This window comes from Cryptomeria japonica, chromosome 3 (genome assembly GCF_030272615.1).
Source record: "Cryptomeria japonica chromosome 3, Sugi_1.0, whole genome shotgun sequence".
Classification (NCBI taxonomy): domain Eukaryota; kingdom Viridiplantae; phylum Streptophyta; class Pinopsida; order Cupressales; family Cupressaceae; genus Cryptomeria; species Cryptomeria japonica.
This window is the reverse complement of record NC_081407.1, coordinates 11,759,844-11,782,417: the sequence shown is the minus strand read 5'-3', so window position 1 is coordinate 11,782,417 and position 22,574 is coordinate 11,759,844.

The following is a 22,574-nucleotide window of genomic DNA, read 5'->3' as shown; positions in this document are numbered from 1 at the left end:
TATCACATCCTTACTTGCCACGACGAGATTCATAAGGTATGTAGTACCAAAGTCGAAGAAATATCAAGATGTGGGCTGAATTTATCACAACTGGCCATTTGACCTTAGGGATACAAAGTGTTTGAGGTGTCTTCGTTCTAGTCAAGACCAAGTACAAATTGAGCCGACTTCAGGCTTTGGAAAGAAAAGCACCTAAAATACACTTAGAAAGGGTCATAAAAAGTCCAAAGATTGGGTTGATCTAGACCCATACTCATTTGTGCCTTTTAAGGCAACATTCTTGTGTTTGTGTGCTTGCTTTGTTTTCTTGTCAAAGAAGAATCAAAAATCAATTCCAAAACAAGTATTCATCCAACCAAACATCTTTCAAAACAACCAAAAAGATCAACAACAAAGAAAAGTATCAAACTTTATGACCATTCTTCACATCTTGCGAAAGAAGAATCGTCATCAGAACATCAACTTGAAAAGAAGACCATTGAGCTCAAAGGCTTTGATCAAAAGGAGGAAATTCTTCTATCTCAATAGACAAATCTTTGTCTGTCATAGAGTTTTTCTACATCACATGTGCCTCTACCTTCAAGGCAAAACAAATGAATTTGATTCAGAACCATTAAACCACGGAGCTTTTATGCAATATAGAGCTTTGACTTATCACAAAAACCAAGGAGGCAAGATTAATCCCAACTTCTTCCCAAACGTTTGTATCACATACAACATAGCTCGAGAAATACCACCAACACCCTAAAGGGAAGAGGTAGAATTTGTTCCATTTGTGACACAAAGATTTTATTGAAGTTAAAACATTTCATCCATCATCTCACTCATCATCACTTCATCATCAATCTGTTCCAACTCTCACAACATTAAGAGGTTCTTGTCCTATGTTCTCTTTTAGATATTGCGTGAATCAAACACATCACATCACTTTTTAGATTGTTTCTACATCTGGGATAAGCTCATCCTAAGAGACACATCTACGCAGGTTAAAACTAGTTCATGAGTGAATCCTCTCATTACTAGGTAGTTAAATCTGTAACACATCTCAGATTTCTCTACACCTTATCACATCAAACCTTATAAAAAACAAACAAGCAATTCAAAGAAAGAATTTCGGTCACATCTACCTTTAAAGTGCTAGAGATCCAAATGCAACACAATTCACCAAACATCAATCTTTCATTTCATCAACAACTCATCATCATTTTCGCTCAACTTCAACAAAAACTTGTAAACAAAATGGCTCACACCCGATCACACTCAAGGCAATGAGAAGTAGAAATTGAAGAAGAGGAGGAAAATATCAATGAATTTCAAGAAGCGCTTGGAGGAAATGCAAATGATGAAAACCCAAGTACTCCTACAACTGCAACAATAGAAAGGACCCAGCATAACCCTCTCTTTAACAGACTTTTTGACGAAATACTCAGGAGCAATGCGGATGCTCACTTTTTAAAGCTTTCTCAAGAAGGAGCCAAACTTCCCTTTGACTTTGATCTTGCCCAATTAAGACAAGCATAAAATGACAAAGTCGCCATGAAGAAGAAAGAGGTAGAGATCCGATCAGATATAACATTCCTCGAGGTAACCCACCACCTCCTCCTCCAAATGAAATGGAGATGTTGCGGCAACAAGTTGATAATCTCGCCCAACAAATTCATAGTGGTGTAAAGACTAACCAATTCTCACTCAATGACATCTGTCCCTATCCCTTTGATAGGAATCTTTATATGCCACCCTTTCCATGAGGATTCGAAACATTCAAATTCAAAAAATATAGAGGAAAGGGAGATCCTCGTGATCATGTCAGAGAATTTCATTCAGATTGCCTCAAAGTGGCATATGAGGACACATACCTAATGCGACTTTTTCCCCAAAACTTGGGAGGAACAACCACATCATGGTTTTCTTGGCTACTAGGTGGCATTAGGACCTTTGAAGAACTAATTCAGAAGTTCTTGGCACATTACTCTCATAACATTGAACGCGACATCACCATGGCTGATCTGTGCAACACTAAACAAAAACCAGGTGAACTATTCTCTATATTCCTACAACTATGGTTTCAAATGTCTAGCAGATGTTCTCTTCAGTTACCTAAACAAGAACTAGTGGAAATATTTATTTCCAACTTAAATGAAGAAATGGAGTTTCACCTGGATGTCAAAGACATAAATTCTTTTAATGACATGATCACTAAGGGTTTGAAATGTGAGCGGGCCCTCATCAAGAAAGGACTTATCAAAATCTATAATGAACCAAAGGATGGTCTTCACCCACGCATCAATAGTGACAAACCAAGCTTCTGGAACAAAAACAAGAATATCGTCAACGATAGGGTTGTGGATGCCAGAACTATCAAAAGTGAACAACCTATGGTTCGATTTGCAGGACAGAATCCTCCATCTCAGACTAACACAATTGTTCCTTCAAATCAAGGTCGCATCACATCTCACGATGAACCTAGACCTGATCAACAAAAACAAAAACAAACATACACTCCCTTAGGGGAACCCATCGAAACAGTGTTGCGACAACTGGTTTCTCAAAATTTGGTAACTCTACCTAAAACATCAAACTATGAGCCTCAGGTCAAACCTGCATGGTGGAGAGATACTGAACATTGTGATTTCCATCAAGGGAGAGGACACAAGACAAGTAATTATCACAGATTGAAAGATTTTATTCAGGATCTTATTGACCGAGGTGAAATGGAAATCGAAGGGCATGACCCAAAAACAACAAACAATGATCATCTGATGTTCAAAAATCCACTTCCATCACAAGATCAAAGGGGTCCTTCCACTTCCAGGAGAGGCACTGATACCACTGATTATACACATGCTGCGTATAATTATACTGTAAATCACCTGTATGATGCCAGTGAACAAATTGCAACTATAACCATCAAAAATCCCAGCTCCAATTGCAATGTTGTAACACGTCGCGGCAAGGTTACCATAAAGGCAGCTCCGCAATGCACCACCTCCATACCAAAGAAGTACAATCTTGTGGAAACAATTAGACAAAACGCTTGCACTTATATCCATTTTAGAGCTCTTGTGCCTATCTCCATCTCATAAAACAATCTTGGATCAAGCTCTCCAAGAGGCGTCAATCCCTGTAAACCTGAATATAGACCAATTTCAAGCCATGGTTGGAAGTCTAAAGTCATCACCTTGTCTCACTTTTTCCGAAAGTGACAACTCTTCCTTCCAGCAACCTCATAACGCTTCACTACAAATTGAAGGATTTATCATCCAGCATAGGATCAAGCGAGTCTTGATCGACAATGGAGCAGGCTTAAATATTTGTACACTGCAGTTGGTCACAACATTGGGATATGCCATAGAATCAGTGGATCCCCGTAAGAAGATCACAATAGGAGCCTATGATGATGCAGAGCATTCATGCAAAGGAGTTGTGGTACTACCAATCCGAGTAGGCCCTGTGGTGAAGCATATCATCTGTCAGGTTTTGGACCTTCCTCTGACATACAATCTATTGTTTGGAAGACCTTGGATACATGCCATGCAAGCTGTACCATCTACCTACCATCAATGTATCGAGTTCCCACATAACGGTGTAGAGATCACAATCCTGGGCGATGCAAATCCCTTTGCATATTGTCATAATATTAGTCATCAACTAGAGATTACTGTTCCTAACAATAGAGAAGCCATTTCCTCCACATCATATATAAGTCCAACCTCTCTTGCCAGTTCAAACACCCCTATACCCAAGAAAGAAAAGCTTAAGATGAAAATAGCAGAGGAAGGTCCTGGGGAATACAACTTAAGTCAACTCTTTTGTGTGGGACAGATGCCCACTTCTCCTAGAACACATGGCAAACCACAACAGTTACTTCAGCAACCATTGATCACGCCAGCATGTGCTTTGACGCCTTTCATCCTTGGGAAGAGTCAAGAAGAAGAAACCAGAGATGAGGACTTAGCGGAATGGATCTATAAAGATCCCATCACCACTGATATGCCGTAAGCTACACTTCCCACAGATCAATATGGCAAAGGCCTCCTCATTATGCAAAGAATGGGTTATGATGGTTAGAGTGCTTTGGGATCTTGCAAACAAGGAAGACATGAGCCATTGCTACCAAAATTAAAGCCCAAAGATAATACAGGCCTAGGCTTTGAAAATGCAATCTTTCCTAAGCTCATATTTAAAGAAAAACCCAACAAACCACTATATCAGCCTATTGCAAAGAGGACACCTTTTATTATCAGAGCAACATCAAACACCATCGCCACTGCCCCACTGAGGCTTGAAATCCCAACACAACCATCTATAATGCCAATCATCCCACCAAACAAACCAGTAATCCCATCAGCAACAACAATAACATCAATAGCACCATTAGCAGCAACAACTGTATCCGAACCCGCGGCAGCATCTACAACACCAACAGTTCCAGTAGAAGCAACCGAGTCAACAGTACCGATACTCCCCGTATCAGATTCATTGATCCCCATCATCCTTCCTACAGCACCGATCATTTCATCTACAAAGGTACATCAACCGATCACACTTGCAGTGTTTAACACAAAGGACATCCCAGTATGGTATAGTAATCGGATGCTGGAAAGTGATTCAGAGACCGACTCATATGAATGGGAATTTGATTCCATATAGGTTAACACTTTAGATGAGGAAGACACATCACCACCTCCACCCCGCAAAGACATCCTTGTTTATGGAGAAGCACAGATAAAGACTTCTTGGGTTCTTGAGCTGGAAACATCTTCCATAGACTCTACGTCTCATCCTACACCTGATTCTGACAGGGAGAGTACCATCAACGACCTTCACCATAACATCTTAACCCTCACTGATACGTCTAACAAACTTAACCTAATCGATGAAGTAATGCCCATTATCCATCCTGAACTCATTGAATGGAACCAACCAAATCCCCCATGTCTTGACCTCTTCCAAAACGACGAGGCCATCATTGACTTTTTGGAATTAAGGGATAACCTGCCAAGCGAGGATCACAAAGCTAGATTTGCCATAGAACTTAATAGCGCAGCATACTTCGGGGCAGATGCCAAACCTTTTAGCTGCAAAAATATAACAATAAAACATGGATCTTCCATTGAAACCCACACGGTGCCACTATTTGATTCAACAAAAGTAAAAAGAAAGAGCATATCCAATGGTGAAAACCTCTCTGAGGTGCCTGAGGATAAAAGGTTTGACATCCTTCCCTGCAGCACACAGCGGGAACAATCAACAATTCTCATAGAAGAAACCAAAGAATACAATGTGGGGACTCCTAAAACTCCTCACCTCATACATCTGACATCTCTTCTCACTCCAAAGGAACAACCTAAATTTGTAGAGTTCTTTCAAAAGCGTCAGATCAAATTTGTATGGTCATATGTAGATATGCCTGGACTTGATCCTGATTTAGTCATGCATCACCTCACCGTAGCAGAAGGAGCCAAACCTAACCTATCAAGGAGAAGCTTCACTACATGCATCCTCAGATTGCTGCACTAGTCAAAACAGAACTCAAGAAACTCCTAGATGTTGGTTTCATTAGACCAATTGATTATGCAGATTGGATCTTCAACATTGTTCATGTTGGCAAACCAAAAGGGGGCATCTGCATTTATACTGACTTTAGAGATCTGAATAAGGCATGTCCTAAGGATGACTTTCCCCTACCAAACATTGACATCATAGTGGACCTAACAGCAGGACATGCCATGCTTTCACTCATGGAAGGATTTTCTGGATACAATTAGATAAAAATTGCACCAGAGGATCAACATAAGACAGCCTTCACATGTCCATGGGGCACATACTACTGAAATGTAATGCCTTTCGGTCTCAAGAATGCAGGAGCGACTTATCAACTAACAATGACCACAATCTTCCATGACATGATGCATACTATGATGGAAGATTATGTTGATGACTTACTAGCAAAATCACTCACCAAAGAAGGTCATCTCGACATATTAGATAAAATCTTTGATAGACTAGAACAATACCATGTTCGACTCAACCCAAAGAAATGTGTCTTTGGAGTAACCTATGGGAAGCTTCTAGGATACATTGTCTCAAGCAAAGGTATTGAGGTCGACCCAGCACAGGTTAAAGCAATCATGGACATGCAACCTCCAAAGAATATCAGTCAGCTAAGGACATTACAAGGACGACTATAGTCCATCCAAAGATTCATTACATAATTGGCCGATAAGTTTCACCCATTCACACACCTGCTACACAAGAACATCTGCTTTCAATGGGATGCAAGATGTCAACAAGCATTCCAGATGCTTAAAGACTATCTCATGAATACACCATTGCTAATACCACTAGATCCAAGTAGGCCTCTGTTACTCTATATATCAGCAACAAGTACAACATTGGGGGTAGTATTGGTAGAACATAATGCAGAAGGGAAAGAATGTGCTGTTTACTACATCTCTCGCACACTAGTTGGCTATGAACTCAATTACACACCTATTGAGTGAGCTTGCCTAGCAGTAATCTTGGCAGCCACTAAATTGAGGCACTATCTGTTAATACACAAGGTACAACTCATTGTTAAGATTGATCCACTCAAGTATTTACTCAACAAAGCCGCATTGACAGGCCGCTTGGCCAAATGGGTAATGATTCTCAGTGAATTTGACATCGAGTACGTGGACCATAAAGCTATCAAAGGACAAGTCATTGCACTTTAGTTGGCCGAAGCACCACTCATAGGTGATCATCCTCTCATTTCCAATTTTCTAGATGAAGAAATATTCATGATCACAACAACACAACAATGGAAACTATACTTTGATGGTTCATACACTAGGCATGGCTCGGGGGCAGGCATTCTATTTATCACACCTCAAGGTGACAGCATCCCAAAGTCTTACAGGCTCACATTTCCATGCACCAACAACATAGCAGATTATGAGGCATTGATCACAGGACTCAGGCTAGCCGTACAATGGAAATTACAAGAACTACAAGTATATGGCGACTCACAACTGGTCATTCGACAAGCAACTGATGAATATCAGACCAAGGATGGTAAACTCATGCCATATAAGCAAATGATGGACAAATTAAAGGCTTCATTTGCTACTATCACCTTTGGGCAAATACCAAGAGATCAGAATCGAGCTGCTGACGCTATGACTACCATTGCATCTCTCTTAGATCTTCCACAAAATTCAACACGCTATGAGTTCTTGGTCGAACATATCCCCGAATCTGAGATGATATGTCTCCTTGTCAGTTCCGAATCCGCATGGTACGGTGAGTTCTACACCTATCTCCGCGATCACACCCTTCCTCCTAACTAATCGAATAACCAATGTAAAACCTTCATTTGCCAAACTTCTCGATATACCATTATTGCCAAAACCCTATACCGATGCAGTCTTGATAGTACTCTCCTTTGATGTTTGGAACAGGATGAGATAACAAAGGCCTTGGAAGAGGTACATGAAGGATTTTGTGGAATGCATGCAAGCGGTCTTTCACTAGCCAAGAAACTCCTGCGCAATGGATACTATTGGCCACCTATGGAAAAAGACTCCTACTACTTTGTCAGGAAGTGCAAGAAATGCCAAGTTCATGGAGACATAATACATGCACCGGCACAAGAATTGCAACCAATCACAACACCATGGCCTTTTTGTCAATGGGGTCTTGACCTTGTGGGTAAAATCCATCCATCTTCATCCAATGGCCATAAATTCATTATTACGGCCACTGAATACTTCACAAAGTGGATCGAAGCTGTTCCACTTACCCAAGTTAACGGTAAGCAGATCGCCTCATTCATCCTCAATTACATCCTCTGCCGGTATGGTGTACCCATGTCCATCATCACAAATAACGGTCTTCCTTTCAAGAATCAAGATGTGCGTGAACTTTGTGAGAAATTTCACATCCAACACCGCTTTTCCACTCCCTATTACCCACAAGGCAATGGTCAGGCCGAAGCATCAAACAAAAACATATTAAGAATGCTAAAGAAGACAATTAATGATGCCGGTCATGATTGGCACATTCAATTGAATCCAGCACTATGGGCATATCGAACTAGCATTCGAACCCCTACAGGTGCAACTCCATACTCATTGGTCTATGGTGCAGAAGCTATTTTACCTATTGAGGTCGAGATCCCATCACTATGGGTTTCCTTGCACAATCTCATCGATGATGAAGCATATAGAGTATCCCATCTTTAGGACTTAGAGCTACTTAATGAGAAGCGACAAGCTGCATACAACCACCTCAAAGCCTATTAGTAGCGCATGAGCAGAAGTTATAATCATCGAGTTAAGCCTTGTACATTTGAGGTAGGTGATCTTGTTCTTCGAGAAAATTGTCATAACCAACCCAACCGAGATCATCAAGGAATGTTTGAATCAAATTGGCTGGGTCCATATGTTGTCACTGCTGTATTTGGGTCTGGGGCATATCAGTTGGCTACATCAGAAGGAGAACCACTAGTAGATCCGATCAATAGCATGCACCTCAAACGGTTTTACACATAAGCCGCACAAAGCGTCAGGCTACCATATATACTGGCAAAAATACCAAAAACATTCAGATAAATGTCTAGAAGAAAATACAAAAACCTCAAAATAGTAAAGAAAAATCATGCATCCAAATGGTGAACAACCACTCAGGTGGCACCTTGGGTAAGTGCGATGGTGAAAATCTGGCAAACAGGCACCACTTGTAAAGGCTATGACTCCATTATTTTTCAAGCTTGTTGCAAATGAGTAAATAATGCAATGTTTTCATTTTTCTATGCAATAAGATGAATGCAAATGAGTGATAATGAATGTATGAATTTATATGAAATGTTTATGTACGCAATTAACATCTCAAAACACAAGTACTCGATCGAAGAAATGATGAAAAAAGATCACTTAGCGAAGAAATGATGACGCTCCTGGCTCTCATTCAAAAGATAAAGAGATCATTGTTATTATACTGAAATCATTCTAAATTCACAAAATGCAGGATGAAATGCAAGATGATATGCAAAATGCAACCTAAACCTAGTCACTGGATTTGAACAATTTAATTTTCATCATTGAGCATTTTACAATTATAGCAGACAGAATAGAGTTCATTTCTTTTCATGTGCAATATTAATTATCTTGTCCGCAATGACCCTTTTTTCATTCATATCCTTGGACAAATTACTCATGGACCTAGATTGCACAATAAAGAAATGCCCTTAAAACAGGCAAAGAAATGATGGGAAATCTTCCTGTAGCATTCAAATAAGCGGAGTCGAGGTATGTGAGGCGATTCCACCTTGATGTGAAGGCTCTTATCACAGACACCCAACTAATTTTAGATGTTTCTAGATCATTGGGATCATTCCTACAAGCAGCAAACAAGAAAATATTATGCCCCCAATCCTTGCTCCTCTTAGTCACAATAGACTTCCTTGAGTTACTCAGAGGGATAATAATCGAAAACCAATATAAAAGACAACACACAAATAAAATTTTCATGCATAGCTCAAATTGTTTAGTGATTGTTTTCCGTTTTGTTATTTTGCTTGTTTAGTCAGTGATAAAACTCTTTAGTAGTTAGGAGACAGGAAACTGACTCAGAGTGGATGACTAGGTTGCACTGATGTAAGGTTGACTTGGTTGACATATAATGTGCTCTGTTGATTACTTGAGACTTAAACATTGATCGGTTTCAAGCCATGAAGGTTCCAATGAACTAGGATGTCACAAAAGTGACTAAAATATGTACAAGCGAAAGCAAATATGCAAGAACGCAGGAATGCCAATGTTGCATTGATAGATGGAGCGCTTGAGTACAAGAGGCGCTTGTTTACCAGGTTTTCACCTGCTTGGTAGAGATTCATATATATATATTTTTACCAAGGTGCTTGTTTACTAGGTTTTCACCAGGGCATGTTTTTTTCTTTTTTTTTTTTTTTCGAATTTTTTTAGGGCTTTTTTTGATTTTTAGGATTTCTTCAAGACATTTTCTGATTTTTATGATTTCTTCAGGACATTTTCCACTGTAAAAGTTGCTGGAGCAGAGAATATTTAGGTGAAGAATTTTTTCAGATGGATGGTGTTAATCGGTTCGCGGAGTTGTTCTCCTTTCGATGTTGAAAGTTGATAAGCACCAGAGCCAAAAGCTGCAGTAATGATATAGGGACCCAACCAGTTGGGTTCAAACTTCCCTTTGTGATCTCGAAACTATTGATTTTTAGGATTCTCTCTTAGAACTAAGTCACCAACCTGAAATTCCCAGTGTTGAACTTTCTTGTTATATCCTCTGGACATTCTCTTTTGATATACTCTGAGATGATCAAACGCCACTTGCCAACGCTCATCCAACAATTTGAGCTCTTGCAATCTAGATATTCTATAGTCTTCATCAGTAACAAGACCTTGCAAGGAAACTCTTAGAGATGTTATTTCTACTTCAATAGGTAATACTGCTTCGAACCCATACACTAAAGAAAAAAGTGTAGCCCCCAGTAGGTGTTCTGATACTTGTTCTATAAGCCCACAGTGCAAGATTGAGCTGCAGATGCCAATCCTTCCCGGATTTGTTCACTGTTCTGTGCAAGATAGTCAGTAGGTTTTTGTTAGATGCCTCTGCTTGTCCATTATCTTGAGGGTAATATACTAAGGACTAGTGTTTGATTTTAAACTTCTCACAGAGTTCATCTAGATCTTTGTTCTTAAATTGTCCTCCATTGTCTATTATAATTGATGAAGGTATACCATATCTATAGATGATATAGTTAAGAATAAACAGAGCTACTTGTTTTTCGGTTGCCTTGATGAGCGGAACCGCTTCTACCCACTTAGTAAAGTACTCAGTGGTAGTGATAATAAATTTATGTCCATTAGATGACGCATGATATATTTGACCTATCAGATTGAATGCCCACTATTGGAAAGGCCAGTGTGTCACAAAGGGTATGAGATCCCTTGCCAGAGAGTGTATAAGGTGCCCATGCAACTGACACTTTTCACAGGTTTTAGAAAATTTTATAGCTTCCTTCTCCATGTCTGGCTAGTAGTAGCCAACTCTTAGTAGTTTGCATGCTAAAGTTGGACCGTTCGAATGAGATCCGCAAACACCTTCATGAACTTTGGATAATGCACGTCGAGACTCCTCAGTTTCTAGACATTTAAGCACAGTATTATCTAAACCTCACTTGAATAGGTCGTTAGCAACGATGACATACCATGACGCATTTCAGATTAGGTTCCGTTTTTCATTTCAGGAAAGATTAGCAGGGACGACTTGATCACGTAGGTAAGAGAAAATGTGGCTATAACGAGATGAGTCATGTCCAATAATAGAACAGATTACCTGGGACTTGGGAGAATCATAGGTAGGGTAATGTAACTCTTCCACTAGGAATTCAAAGCAAAAATTAGACTCCTGTAGCTATGGTATAGATGCCAAAGTGGCCATTGCATCCGCTGCTCTATTTGCTATTCTAGGGATCTGCTGAAATGATACAGAGGTAAAATATTTCTTGAGGTCATCCACCATCCTCTTGTAAGGCATCAGTTTCTCATCTCTCATCTAATATAGGTCATTAATCTGGTTGATAATGAGTTGAGAATTTCCATAGATGTGTAATTCCACGATCTTCCACTCAATGGCTAGCTTGATCCCATTTACCAAAGCTTCATATTCTACAATGTTGTTTGTGCAAGGGAAGAGAAGTTTGTAAGCTTTTGGAATTGAGTATTTCTGGGGAGTAATAAATAGTATCCCGGCACCAGAACCATGTTGAGTGAAAGACCCATCAAAAAATATCTTCCATGATTGTTCAATAAGGTGCATGATTGATTCATCTGAGAATTCTATATGCAGAGGTTGATCATCTTCCAGTGGAGCTTCGACAAGTTGGTCTGCAATAACCTATCCTTTGATGGCTGTACGTTCCACATATTCGATGTCAAATTCTGTAAGGACCATGACCCATTTGGCCAGTCTTCCTGTAAGCATTGCTATACTGAGAAGATACTTGAGTGAATCAATCTTGGCTACCAGCTTAATAGAGTGTGCCAACATATAATGCCTTAATTTTTGTGATGCAAAGACCAAAGCTAAGCATGCTTTCTCTATTATAGTATAATTCATTTCATATGAAACCAATGTTCTGCTGATGTAATAGATAGCTCGTTCTTTTTTATTATCATCTTGTTATGCCAGAAGTGCCCCCAGTGAAGTATCCGTAGTTGATATGTACAAGATCAATGACTTACCTTGAATCGGTGGCATTAATATGGGCAGATTAGAAAGATATTCTTTGATTTGTTGTAAATGTCATTCACAATCTTCATCCTAGTTGTATTGAATCCCTTTCCTTAATACCTTCGTGAAGGGTTGAGCTTTGTTAGCTAGCTGAGATATAAAATGCCTTATGGACTGAAGATGGCCTTGTAGACTTCTCATCTGACTGATATTCTTTGGTGGTGGCATTTCCATTATAGCTTGGACCTTTTCAGGGTCAACCTCAATTCCTTTTTGGATATTATGTACCCAAGCAATTTTCCTGATGTTACCCCAAATGCACATTTCTTTGGATTTAAGCAGAGCTTGAATATTTTCATTCTATCTAGTATGAGGCCTAGCTCTTGAATGTGTGTAGATCTCTTCATAGTCTTTACCAGGGTGTCATCAACATAATCTTCCATGTTTTTATGTATCATATCATGGAAAATAGTGGTTACTGCTCTTTGGTAAGTTGCTCCTGCATTCTTTAGATCAAATGACATAACATTCCAACAGAAGGTTCCCGATGCACATGTGAAAGCTGTCTTCTCTTGATCTTCAGGTGCTATCTTGATCTGATTGTAACCAGAGAATCCATCCAATAATGAATACATCTCATATCCAACAGTCATATCTACTATCATGTCAATGTTGGGCAATGGAAAATCATCTTTTGGACATGCCTTGTTGAGATCCTTGAAATTTGTGCAAACTCTAATAATTTGTCTGCTTTTGATACAGGTACTATGTTGGATATCCATTATGCGTAGTCTATAGCTCTGATAAATCTAGCTTTTAGCAATTTCTCTAGTTCAGCCTTGACTAGTAGTGCCACATGAGGATGCATTTTTTGGAGTTTTTGTTTGACTGGTTTAACTCCTGGCATAATAGAGAGATGATGCATGATCAGATCAGGATCTAGTCCTAGCATATCTGAGTATGTCCATGCAAAGTTGATCTTCTTTTCTAAAAAAAAATTGCTGAAATCTTTTAACTCTTCTGTTGATAGTGATTGAGGTAAATGAATGATATGTGGTATCTCTTGACTCCCAATGTTCACTGGCTGAGTTGGCTCGATCAATATGGAAGATCTCTCCTGGAAGTGACTTGATAGTATATCAAGTATCTCACCTTCAGCCGCTTCAAAGAGGTTTTCACCTTTAGGTTCATCCTTTATTTTCTCTTTTTTAGAGTCTGACACCGCCACAATGTGTTGGCATATGGACACTCCAATGAAACATTGTGTGTGATTGAAGGTTTTGTCATTGATGGCAACCTTGCAATCCTATGGCACTGGCAAAGCATTACTCAGGCAACCTTGCAATCCTACGACACCAACAAAGAATTACTCAGGCAACCTTGCAATCCTATGGCACCGGCAAGACATTATACTGGCAAAGCATTACTCAAACAAAACAGTGCACTGACATCAGCAAAATCAATCTACACCGGCACCGGCATAGAAGATGTACATCGACACAGAAAAGAACATGTATACCGGCACTGAGGCCGATAGGATTTTTGATATGCAATATTTTGTTTATTATTGTAAGCCGACTTGGCAAATTGTAAAATGACTCTTGTATATAAAAGAGATCATTGTAGACATTTGTAGGATATGGATAGGAAGCATAAATAAATTATAAGGCAGACCTAATGTGCGAATTGTAGGTTAAGGGTATATGTAAAGAACATAGCAAGAACCGGTACTGAATTTGGCATTGAAGATGCTATTGTAAACCAGTATAGAATATTGGATTTGTATAAATCCTCATTGTAAGTTAGTGTGACTTCTTATTGAGCAGTGAGCTTTAGGCAGTTGGCCTTCCTACATGTGCAGGCCCCTATTGTAAGTAATATTCTCTTATTGGCCAGTAAGTGAATATTGTGGGTCACAAATCCCACCAAGGTTTTTCCCACACCGGGTTTCCTCGTTAAACATCTTGTGTTATGGTGTTCTTTTCATGTGGATGTTTTTGATTCTGTTATTTGCATTAATTCTTGCATACCGGTATACTATTACTTTATGTTCTGCATATTCAGTTTTAAGAAAATCTCATTACCGGTCAGATACTGATTCACCCCCCCCCTCTCAGTATCTGTGGGAACCCTAACAATTGGTATCAGAGCTTGGTCCTCTATTTTTAGAAGCCTAACAGCTTGAGGAAGATCTTGACACTAGTAAAAATGGAAAATCTGATGAAGCAACTTGAAGGAGCTCTTACTGAATATGATGCAGAGAAGTTGAAAAATATCAAATTAGAAGATGGTTTAAAAGCAGCTCAGGACATTATTCAAGCACTTCAAGAAAATCTTACTGTTACAAGAAACAAGAGAAGAGAACTTTTTGAAAAATTGCAAAATGAGAATGATAAAAAGGAATCACTAAATGATATGATAAGCAAATTGAAACAAGAGATCATGAGAACAAAAAATGAAATGCAGGATATGACTATGAGATTTTGCAAAGAAATTGAGGACAGAAAGAAGAATGAAGAAGAATTGACCAGAAGATTAAGTGATGCAACAAATGAGAACACAAGACTTAGCTATGAAAATGACGTGTTGAAGACAGATTTGATGCATACTCAGAATGAATCGAATGAACTAATGAGACAAAAAGAAATCTTGGAAAGGGAATTGGAAACTACAAATCAACACAAAGAAAAATTCAAGAAAAGCTCAGAAGAACTTGGTACCTTATTGAAGAATCAAAAACCCAAAGGTGACACTTCTGGAATTGGATTTGAAGTTGGAGAAAGCTTCGGTACTGCAAATACCCAGGATCACAGCAAACTAGTAAGACGTTCTAATACTTACAAATTCAATGGAAAATGCTTTAACTGCAATAAATTTGGTCATAGGGCAAATGAATGTAGATCTAGGAATTATCAAAACATCAATCATCCCACCGGTCAATGCACCAAATGCAACAAAATTGGTCATAACTCTGAAAATTGCAGAATGAATGTAAGATGTTATGTTTGTGGAAGATTTGGTCATTTATCAAATAAATGCAGAACACAAACCGGCATAGGTTATGGGAAAGCTATTTAGAAAAATAATGTAACTTGTTATGCATGTAACAAGATTGGTCATATTGCTAAATTTTGTAGAAGTAAAGGTACACCAGTAGATAACAGAAGTACTAGCTTGAAAGGTAAAGAAAAGGTTGAAGAGGTTAAGCAAGAATTTTCAAAGCAATGGATTAGAAAAGGTGATCTAAATATTGGGGTTACTCCTCCACCGGTAGAACCAACAAATGCTCCATCGGCAGGACAGAGCAATGCTCCACCGGTAGGACAGAGTAATGCTACACTGACAGGATGTTCTTCATCAAATTGAAGAAAATTATCTTGAGGGTTTGGCAATCAAATGACAGATGTGCTATTATTCCCTCAGTTAGAGAAAAGAAGTTGAAAATCCTTCATTACCGACAAATAAAGTTAAGCTAATACATTGTCGGCAAGCAATTAATGTGGTAGGTAGTAGAAAAAAACTTTATAAAATAAGGTTTTTGGCTCCATTTCATTTCACTGTGAATTCAAACTTTCAGAGAGCGCGAAGATTTCTGAGCTAAGGCATTCCGAGCAAAGAGGCAAAGCACTTCAGCAATCAATCCATCCAAAGGTAGAAAAAGGTATTTATCATCATGGCATCCTCCTCTGCACTTGAATTCATAGCAAACCCTACAGTAGTCGAGGTTATAAAATGACCTAGGCCCGTGTTTCAGTTAGTTCCCGAGGTAACTAAGAAAGATGACAACACAGGTGCTTTTTCAAAAATTCCAAAAGGTGTTGTTTATGCAGAAGACCCTCGAATGTATATTCATTGCAACATAGAGGAATTAGGTGATGAAGAAATCAAAAACATGTATAAGTCTGTTATATGTGACAACTCTGGGAATGTGAAACCTGAACATAAAATTGTTGAAACCCTAGGATTCACTGAAATCCTCTGCATTCCTGAATTTCCCAAGAAAGTGGTTAGGATAGTTTTAAGAAGGGTACATGGTTCATTCTTTTGACTTGACTCAGTGCATAAAATTACAAAGGTAGCCGTGAAAGCAGTAATAGGGTTACCTTCCACCGGTAATAGACCCGACAAAACCAAGAAGGTCTCCAATGACTTGGTAACAAACTTAACTGGTGCAACATTCGACAAGAGATCATTGAGGGTTAATGATGTGACCAATACAAATGTTAGATTTGTTAGCATGATTCTAGGTTGCAAAGCAACTCATGCTAATAGACTTAACTCAGTTTCCAGTTTATGCATAAAGAGTGCTTATGACATGGTTAAAGACAATGTAAAAATTGATATTTGTGAATGGTTAAAGGATGAGTTAATTGACAATTTAGCAAAAATCAAGAAGGATAAGAAAGGAACCTTTAGATTTGGAAATTTACTTGTATGCTTACTGCTACATATAACCAAACAGGCTCCCGATATAGGCTACAAGGATTTTGGATTCGACATACCGGTAGGAGAATAATTGTCTGACTTATTCAACAACATGGGTGAAAATAGAGAAAAGAATATCAATGAGTATTTTCAAGCACTAAAAGTCAGAATGAATAAAAGAATCAGACTATCACAGGAAATTGTCAACAAATACAAGGATGATATATGTTTTGTAATAAAAAAGGATGAGATCTGGATGGAAGCAGTCATCCCAAGAACAATCTGGGTTATAGAGATGGGGTATGAAACAGATGACCACATAGTGGAAACTTATGCCAAAGCACTTCTGGAAGCCCCCAATGAACCAAAGGAAGAAGTATTTGGTAGTGCTGAGACAATCGAAAGTCAAATTCAATCTAAAAAGAGAGTGAAAAAAGTTGAGGCATTTGTGAGGAAAGGATCCAGACAAGTAAAAATCATAAAGGAAGATGTATTAAAGAAAATCGGCATAACAGAAGAAGAGTTGGCAGCCCAACAACCTGGAACTCATCTATCACCGGTAGATACTTCCTCAGAAGGAGATATGCCAGCAACTTTCAAAAGAGTTGTTAGGAAAAGAGACCCCGCACCGGTAACCACTCCTTCACCTAGAAGGACAAGATAGAAGCAACAAGCTGTGAGGTCTTCGGTCAAGAAAGCCACACCTAAGAAAAAGCTGACCCCCAAAAAGAAGAAGAAGACAAACAATGACTTGGCCCCTTTTGACATATTACTGAATGAGATCACAGAGGAAGGTAAATTGAAAAACATAGGGAAAATCTATGACACCCTATCAGATGATGAGAAAGGACAAGTCGAGGAGAGTGTTATATTACACATGGACATGTATAAAAAGTTTTTGATGCAAGTCCTAAATGAAATTCCTGATGAATTATATAAAAGACTTGAGGCCAAAAGGCAAGGAATAGTTGAGTTGGATAAGAAAATTAAAATAGAAAAATTACTTGCAGTATACCTAGTCAACTCACCTAAGGAAATTGATGATCTGATAGCTCAGGCCAACCAGACAGTCTTTTCCACTACACACCGACAAATATCACTAATGGCAGGTAGAGTTACTGAAGTTTCAAAGGAAATAGAAGATGGTTGGGATAGATTCTTGGTTGAAAAATAAAAACAAGAAGAATATAGGAATCCCAAGCCCATTATGGTATATCAAAAGGACAAAGGGAAAGGTAAAGTTGGTGGACCACCAAGTATCAAGATTAGAGACAACTTACCCCCACCTCCTTTAAATACTCCACTGTTAAAAACAACAACTGCAGAAGATCAACCGATAGCTGAGAGTATGGACACAGAGGATAATAATCCTAATCTTGAAGTCCTATATACTGTGAATGTTGATACTCAGAAAATCAACATAGTGGTAGATAAGGATACCACAGATAAATCTGAAAACAAAGAGCAACCGGCAGCAGATTCAGAGAAAAAGATGGAATCTGGAACACAAACAGAGAAATCAACTGAGCTAAAGGCTTTAGAACAGATGCCACCGGTAAGAAATGATGCAGGAAAACCAGTGCTTAAAGAGATGGAGACACAAACAGACCTACCAGAGGTCAATACCAGCATGGTTACTTCCACCGGCACTCAGTTTGTTGGGTCACCATCAAATGTAACAAAGGTATTGCTTGAATCTATCAAGAAAATAACTGATTATAGCTCACAAGATTATAAAGCGATAGATGATTCAATTCCAATTTTGAAATCAATAGCTCCCAATTGTAATATAGCCAATAAAGATTCTTTAGGCCAGTTGGATACACTTTGTAAATATATTTCTGGAAATTTTGAGCAAACAAAGGTAGAAACTGTAAAGGAAAGTGTAGAAAAAGAGAAACATAAATTCTTTGAGGAAGGAATAAAGAAGTGTAACAGGGAATTTGACACACTTCTATCGGAACTGTGCAATTTATTGAAAGAGTACAAAACTCTGTACAAAGACACCTGCAAGATAAACTTTTTGACCATGGATGTAGACAAAAAGATGAGCAAGGTACAGGAAGAGATTAATAAACTTGCTGATAATTTTGTTAACTCACCTGATACATTATCAGTTTTTGAGGAAAAGATAACAAATTTTGAGGAAGAATTGCTCAAATTAGAGAGAGAGAGAAAAAATAATAAACAAGGCAAAATTCTTGAGATCTAAACTAAGTTCAAGATTGGACTATTTAGCATCTCTGCGGAAGGAAATCTCAGAGGCATTAACACAGGGTAGCAAAACATCAGCAGAGCACTTGCAGCATCTCACCAGTACAGTATACAGAACTGAGATAGCAATAAAGGAGAGCAAGAAGTTTATGGATGGCATAAACTTAATTTTGGGAGATATTCTTCAGATAATAACTACCCAACTACAAGGTTGAGGTTATGAATTGGTACAACTACAAAATCTACTAACCTGTCATTGATGCCAAAGGGGGAGTAGTAGATGAGAAAATTCAAAACACAGGGATCACATACTTAGGGGGAGCTCTCACATTTTTGGTAACATTTTTGGATATCTTTTTGAAATTTCTCATGAGTGTTGCCATCAATGCCAAAGGGGGAGATTGTTGGCATATGGACACTCCAATGAGACATTGTGTGTGATTGAAGGTTTTGTCATTGATGGCAACCTTGCAATAATATGGCATCGACAAAGCATTACTCAGGCAACCTTGCAATCCTATGGCATCGACAAAGCATTACTCAGGCAACCTTGCAATCCTATGGCACCGGCAAGACATTATACTAGCAAAGAATTACTCAAACAAAACAATGCATCGACATCAGCAAAATCAATCTACACCAGCACCAGCACAAAAGATGTACACCGGCACATAAAAGAACATGTATACCGGCACTGAGGCCGACAGGATTTTTGATATGCAATATTTTGTTTACTATTGTAAGACAACTTGACAAATTGTAAAATGACTCTTGTATATAAAAGAGATCATTGTAGAAATTTGTAGGATATGGATAGGAAGCATAAATAAATTATAAGACAGACCTAATGTGCGAATTGTAGGTCAAGGGTATATGTAAAGAATAGAGCAAGAACCGGTACTGAATCTGGCATTGAAAATGCTATTGTAAAGCAGTACAAAATATTGGATTTGTGTAAATCCTCATTGTAAGTCAGTGTGATTTCTTATTGAGCAATGAGCTCTAGGCAGTTGGCCTTCCTGCATGTGCAGGCCCCTATTGTAAGTAATATTCTCTTATTGGCCAGTAAGTGAATATTGTGGGTCACAAATCCCACCGAGGTTTTTCCCACATCGGGTTTCCTTGTTAAACATATTGTGTTATGGTGTTCTTTTCATGTGGATGTTTTTGATTCTGTTATTTGCATTAATTCTTGCATACCGGTATACTGTTACTTTATGTTCTGCATATTCAGTTTTAAGAAAATCTCATTACCGGTCAGATACTGATTCACCCCCCCTCTTAGTATCTGTGGGAAACCTAACACAATGTGGTTTTTGTTATCAGATCTTTTATTCTTATTTGTCTTGTTTTTGCGACTAAGATACTTGATATCCACTTCAGTCATGTTTTCATTCTATTCGCTGGTAGAAGAGTACATGGTTTCAACTGCATTGAGATAGTAGGCTAGTGTATAGTCATTGGCAAAAGTAGGTACATTCAAGGGTTGGTTATAAAGGGTGAAATCAATCAGTTCTGGATGCATTAAGGATAAGGTTGGAATAGGCTCAAGGGAGTTCACGGTACTATCATCATTGTTTCAGACTGACCAGTCAAGTTCTAGAAGATTACCTTGTGTATGTGTCTCAAGACCAGGAAGAGTTAAAACATGATTATCGTCATTCATGTTAGTATGTATTGGACCTAATTCAACTGACCTACTTCTAGCATTGTTACCTACTTCAGACTGGGCTACATACCATGGTATAATAGTAGATAGTATCTCATCATTCCTGACAGAGTAGTCATAATGCGTTGTTGAATAGTTGTTGTCATAGACAGAGTTCCTGTCTGAGTCATCAGTCATAGGATGGAGCTGCTGACTCATCTTCAATTGGTTTATTGAAGGCATATATAGTATCAACACCCACATCCTTGATATTGCAAGTTCCTTCGTGATTTGGTTCATTGATTGCTTACATTTGACACACTTGTGGACATGACTTTGACAATTCTGTTAATCCTTGTCATCTATTCCATTCAGCTTCTTCTGGACTGATGACTGGTTCTTTTTTTGTAGCTTCTAGTTCTTCTTGTGTAGTTTCATACCTGATTTGTCCTATCTCATTAAGAGGGTTGGTAGGTGAAGGAATTGCTTGTTTCTTTTCTTTCTTCAACTGTCATTCATAGTCTTCTTATCTTTTTAGTCTGATTTCTTCTATTTCCTTTTGCATTCTTAGGCGTATCAGTTCTTGTGCGTCATCTATAATAACTCTAGATTCTTCAGGGGTGTCTATAGTAGATGTATCTAAGAGATGGTCAGGACCCCATTCATACTCATTTGAATCAGTTTCTGAATCATCTAGCTGTTGTCTACCAGTATATGTGACCGGAATGTTCAGCGGTGCAAACAATTCTCTGATTTTGTATACTTCGTCTCATATCCTTTGAGACTTCTACTTCCTATGGTATTATAGATGATATAACTGGAACATGATTACCATCTATTTCCTCTCTCTGGGTGGGCAAATATTTTTGTTCACCGTCACATTTCTTCTAAGTTTGTTGAGTATCAATTTCTTGTGTTATTAAAGGTAGTACCTTTTTCTTCTATTTATGTTGATGGTGAGATGTGTGCTTCTGATCTGATGACTTTCTTGGATCATATCCCAGTCCAGCTTTATCATTGGTAGATTTAGTTTGTAACTGAATAGGTTCAACAATACCTTTTTGACATTTGCCAAGAGGACCAGTACCTGAATATCCCATGCGTTGAAGCATCTTATAGCCTGGACCATATTATGTTGGAGAAATCTCACAATGTCGTATTTCTTTATCTGCACTGTCTTCTTTGAAGAGTGATTTAAGGACATCATCCCCTTCTATTTCACCTGCAAGAGAAGTAGAGGACTGTATAAAGGTGCCATCATAAATGACTTTTGGAGTTGAAGTTTGTGGCCTCATACCCTCTGATGGTTTTCCCAACTGTCTTGGCGATGGAGGAAGAGATGTTAGTGAGAGTATAGGCTCTATCTTGTAACCATCCATGCTAGTGTTTGTGATTCTTAGTTTCTTTTCCAAATCTTTCAGCAAAGATTCCAAACTTTTAGCTGCAGAAGTTGCTCTATTATTAAGAACAAAAGCATTAGCACCCTGTGTTAATGCATTGTAGGTATAGCTTGTATCGTCCGAAATACTGACTTCTATTCCATTATAGGGAAATTTCAGGCATTGATGATACGTAGATGGTACTTCTTTCATTTCATGAATCCATGGTCTACCCAGTAAGATGTTGTATGAAAGATGAAGGTCCAGGACTTGAAAAATGACATTTCTTTCCACAGGTCCTACTCTAATTGGTAATGATACCAGTCCCTTAGAAGTTCTTTCCTCTTCATCGTAGGCCTTGATTGTTATCTTCTTTGTTGGATCAATGACATTCTCAGAAAATCCCAGCTGTGTTAACAGATTGTAGGTACAAATATTCAACCCATCGCCTCCATCTATCAAAACACGTTTAACGCGGTGTTTATGAATCATGGCTTCAATGTGTAATGGTTGGTTATGTGGGTGACTCAGTGAATTATCATCTTCTTCAGAGAATGTGAGATAATGGGGTGAGATCAAGTGACCTACCATAGATTGAAACCAATCTACATCCAAATCTTTAGGGACACTGGTGGTAAGTAGAGCCTTGTCCAAGACCT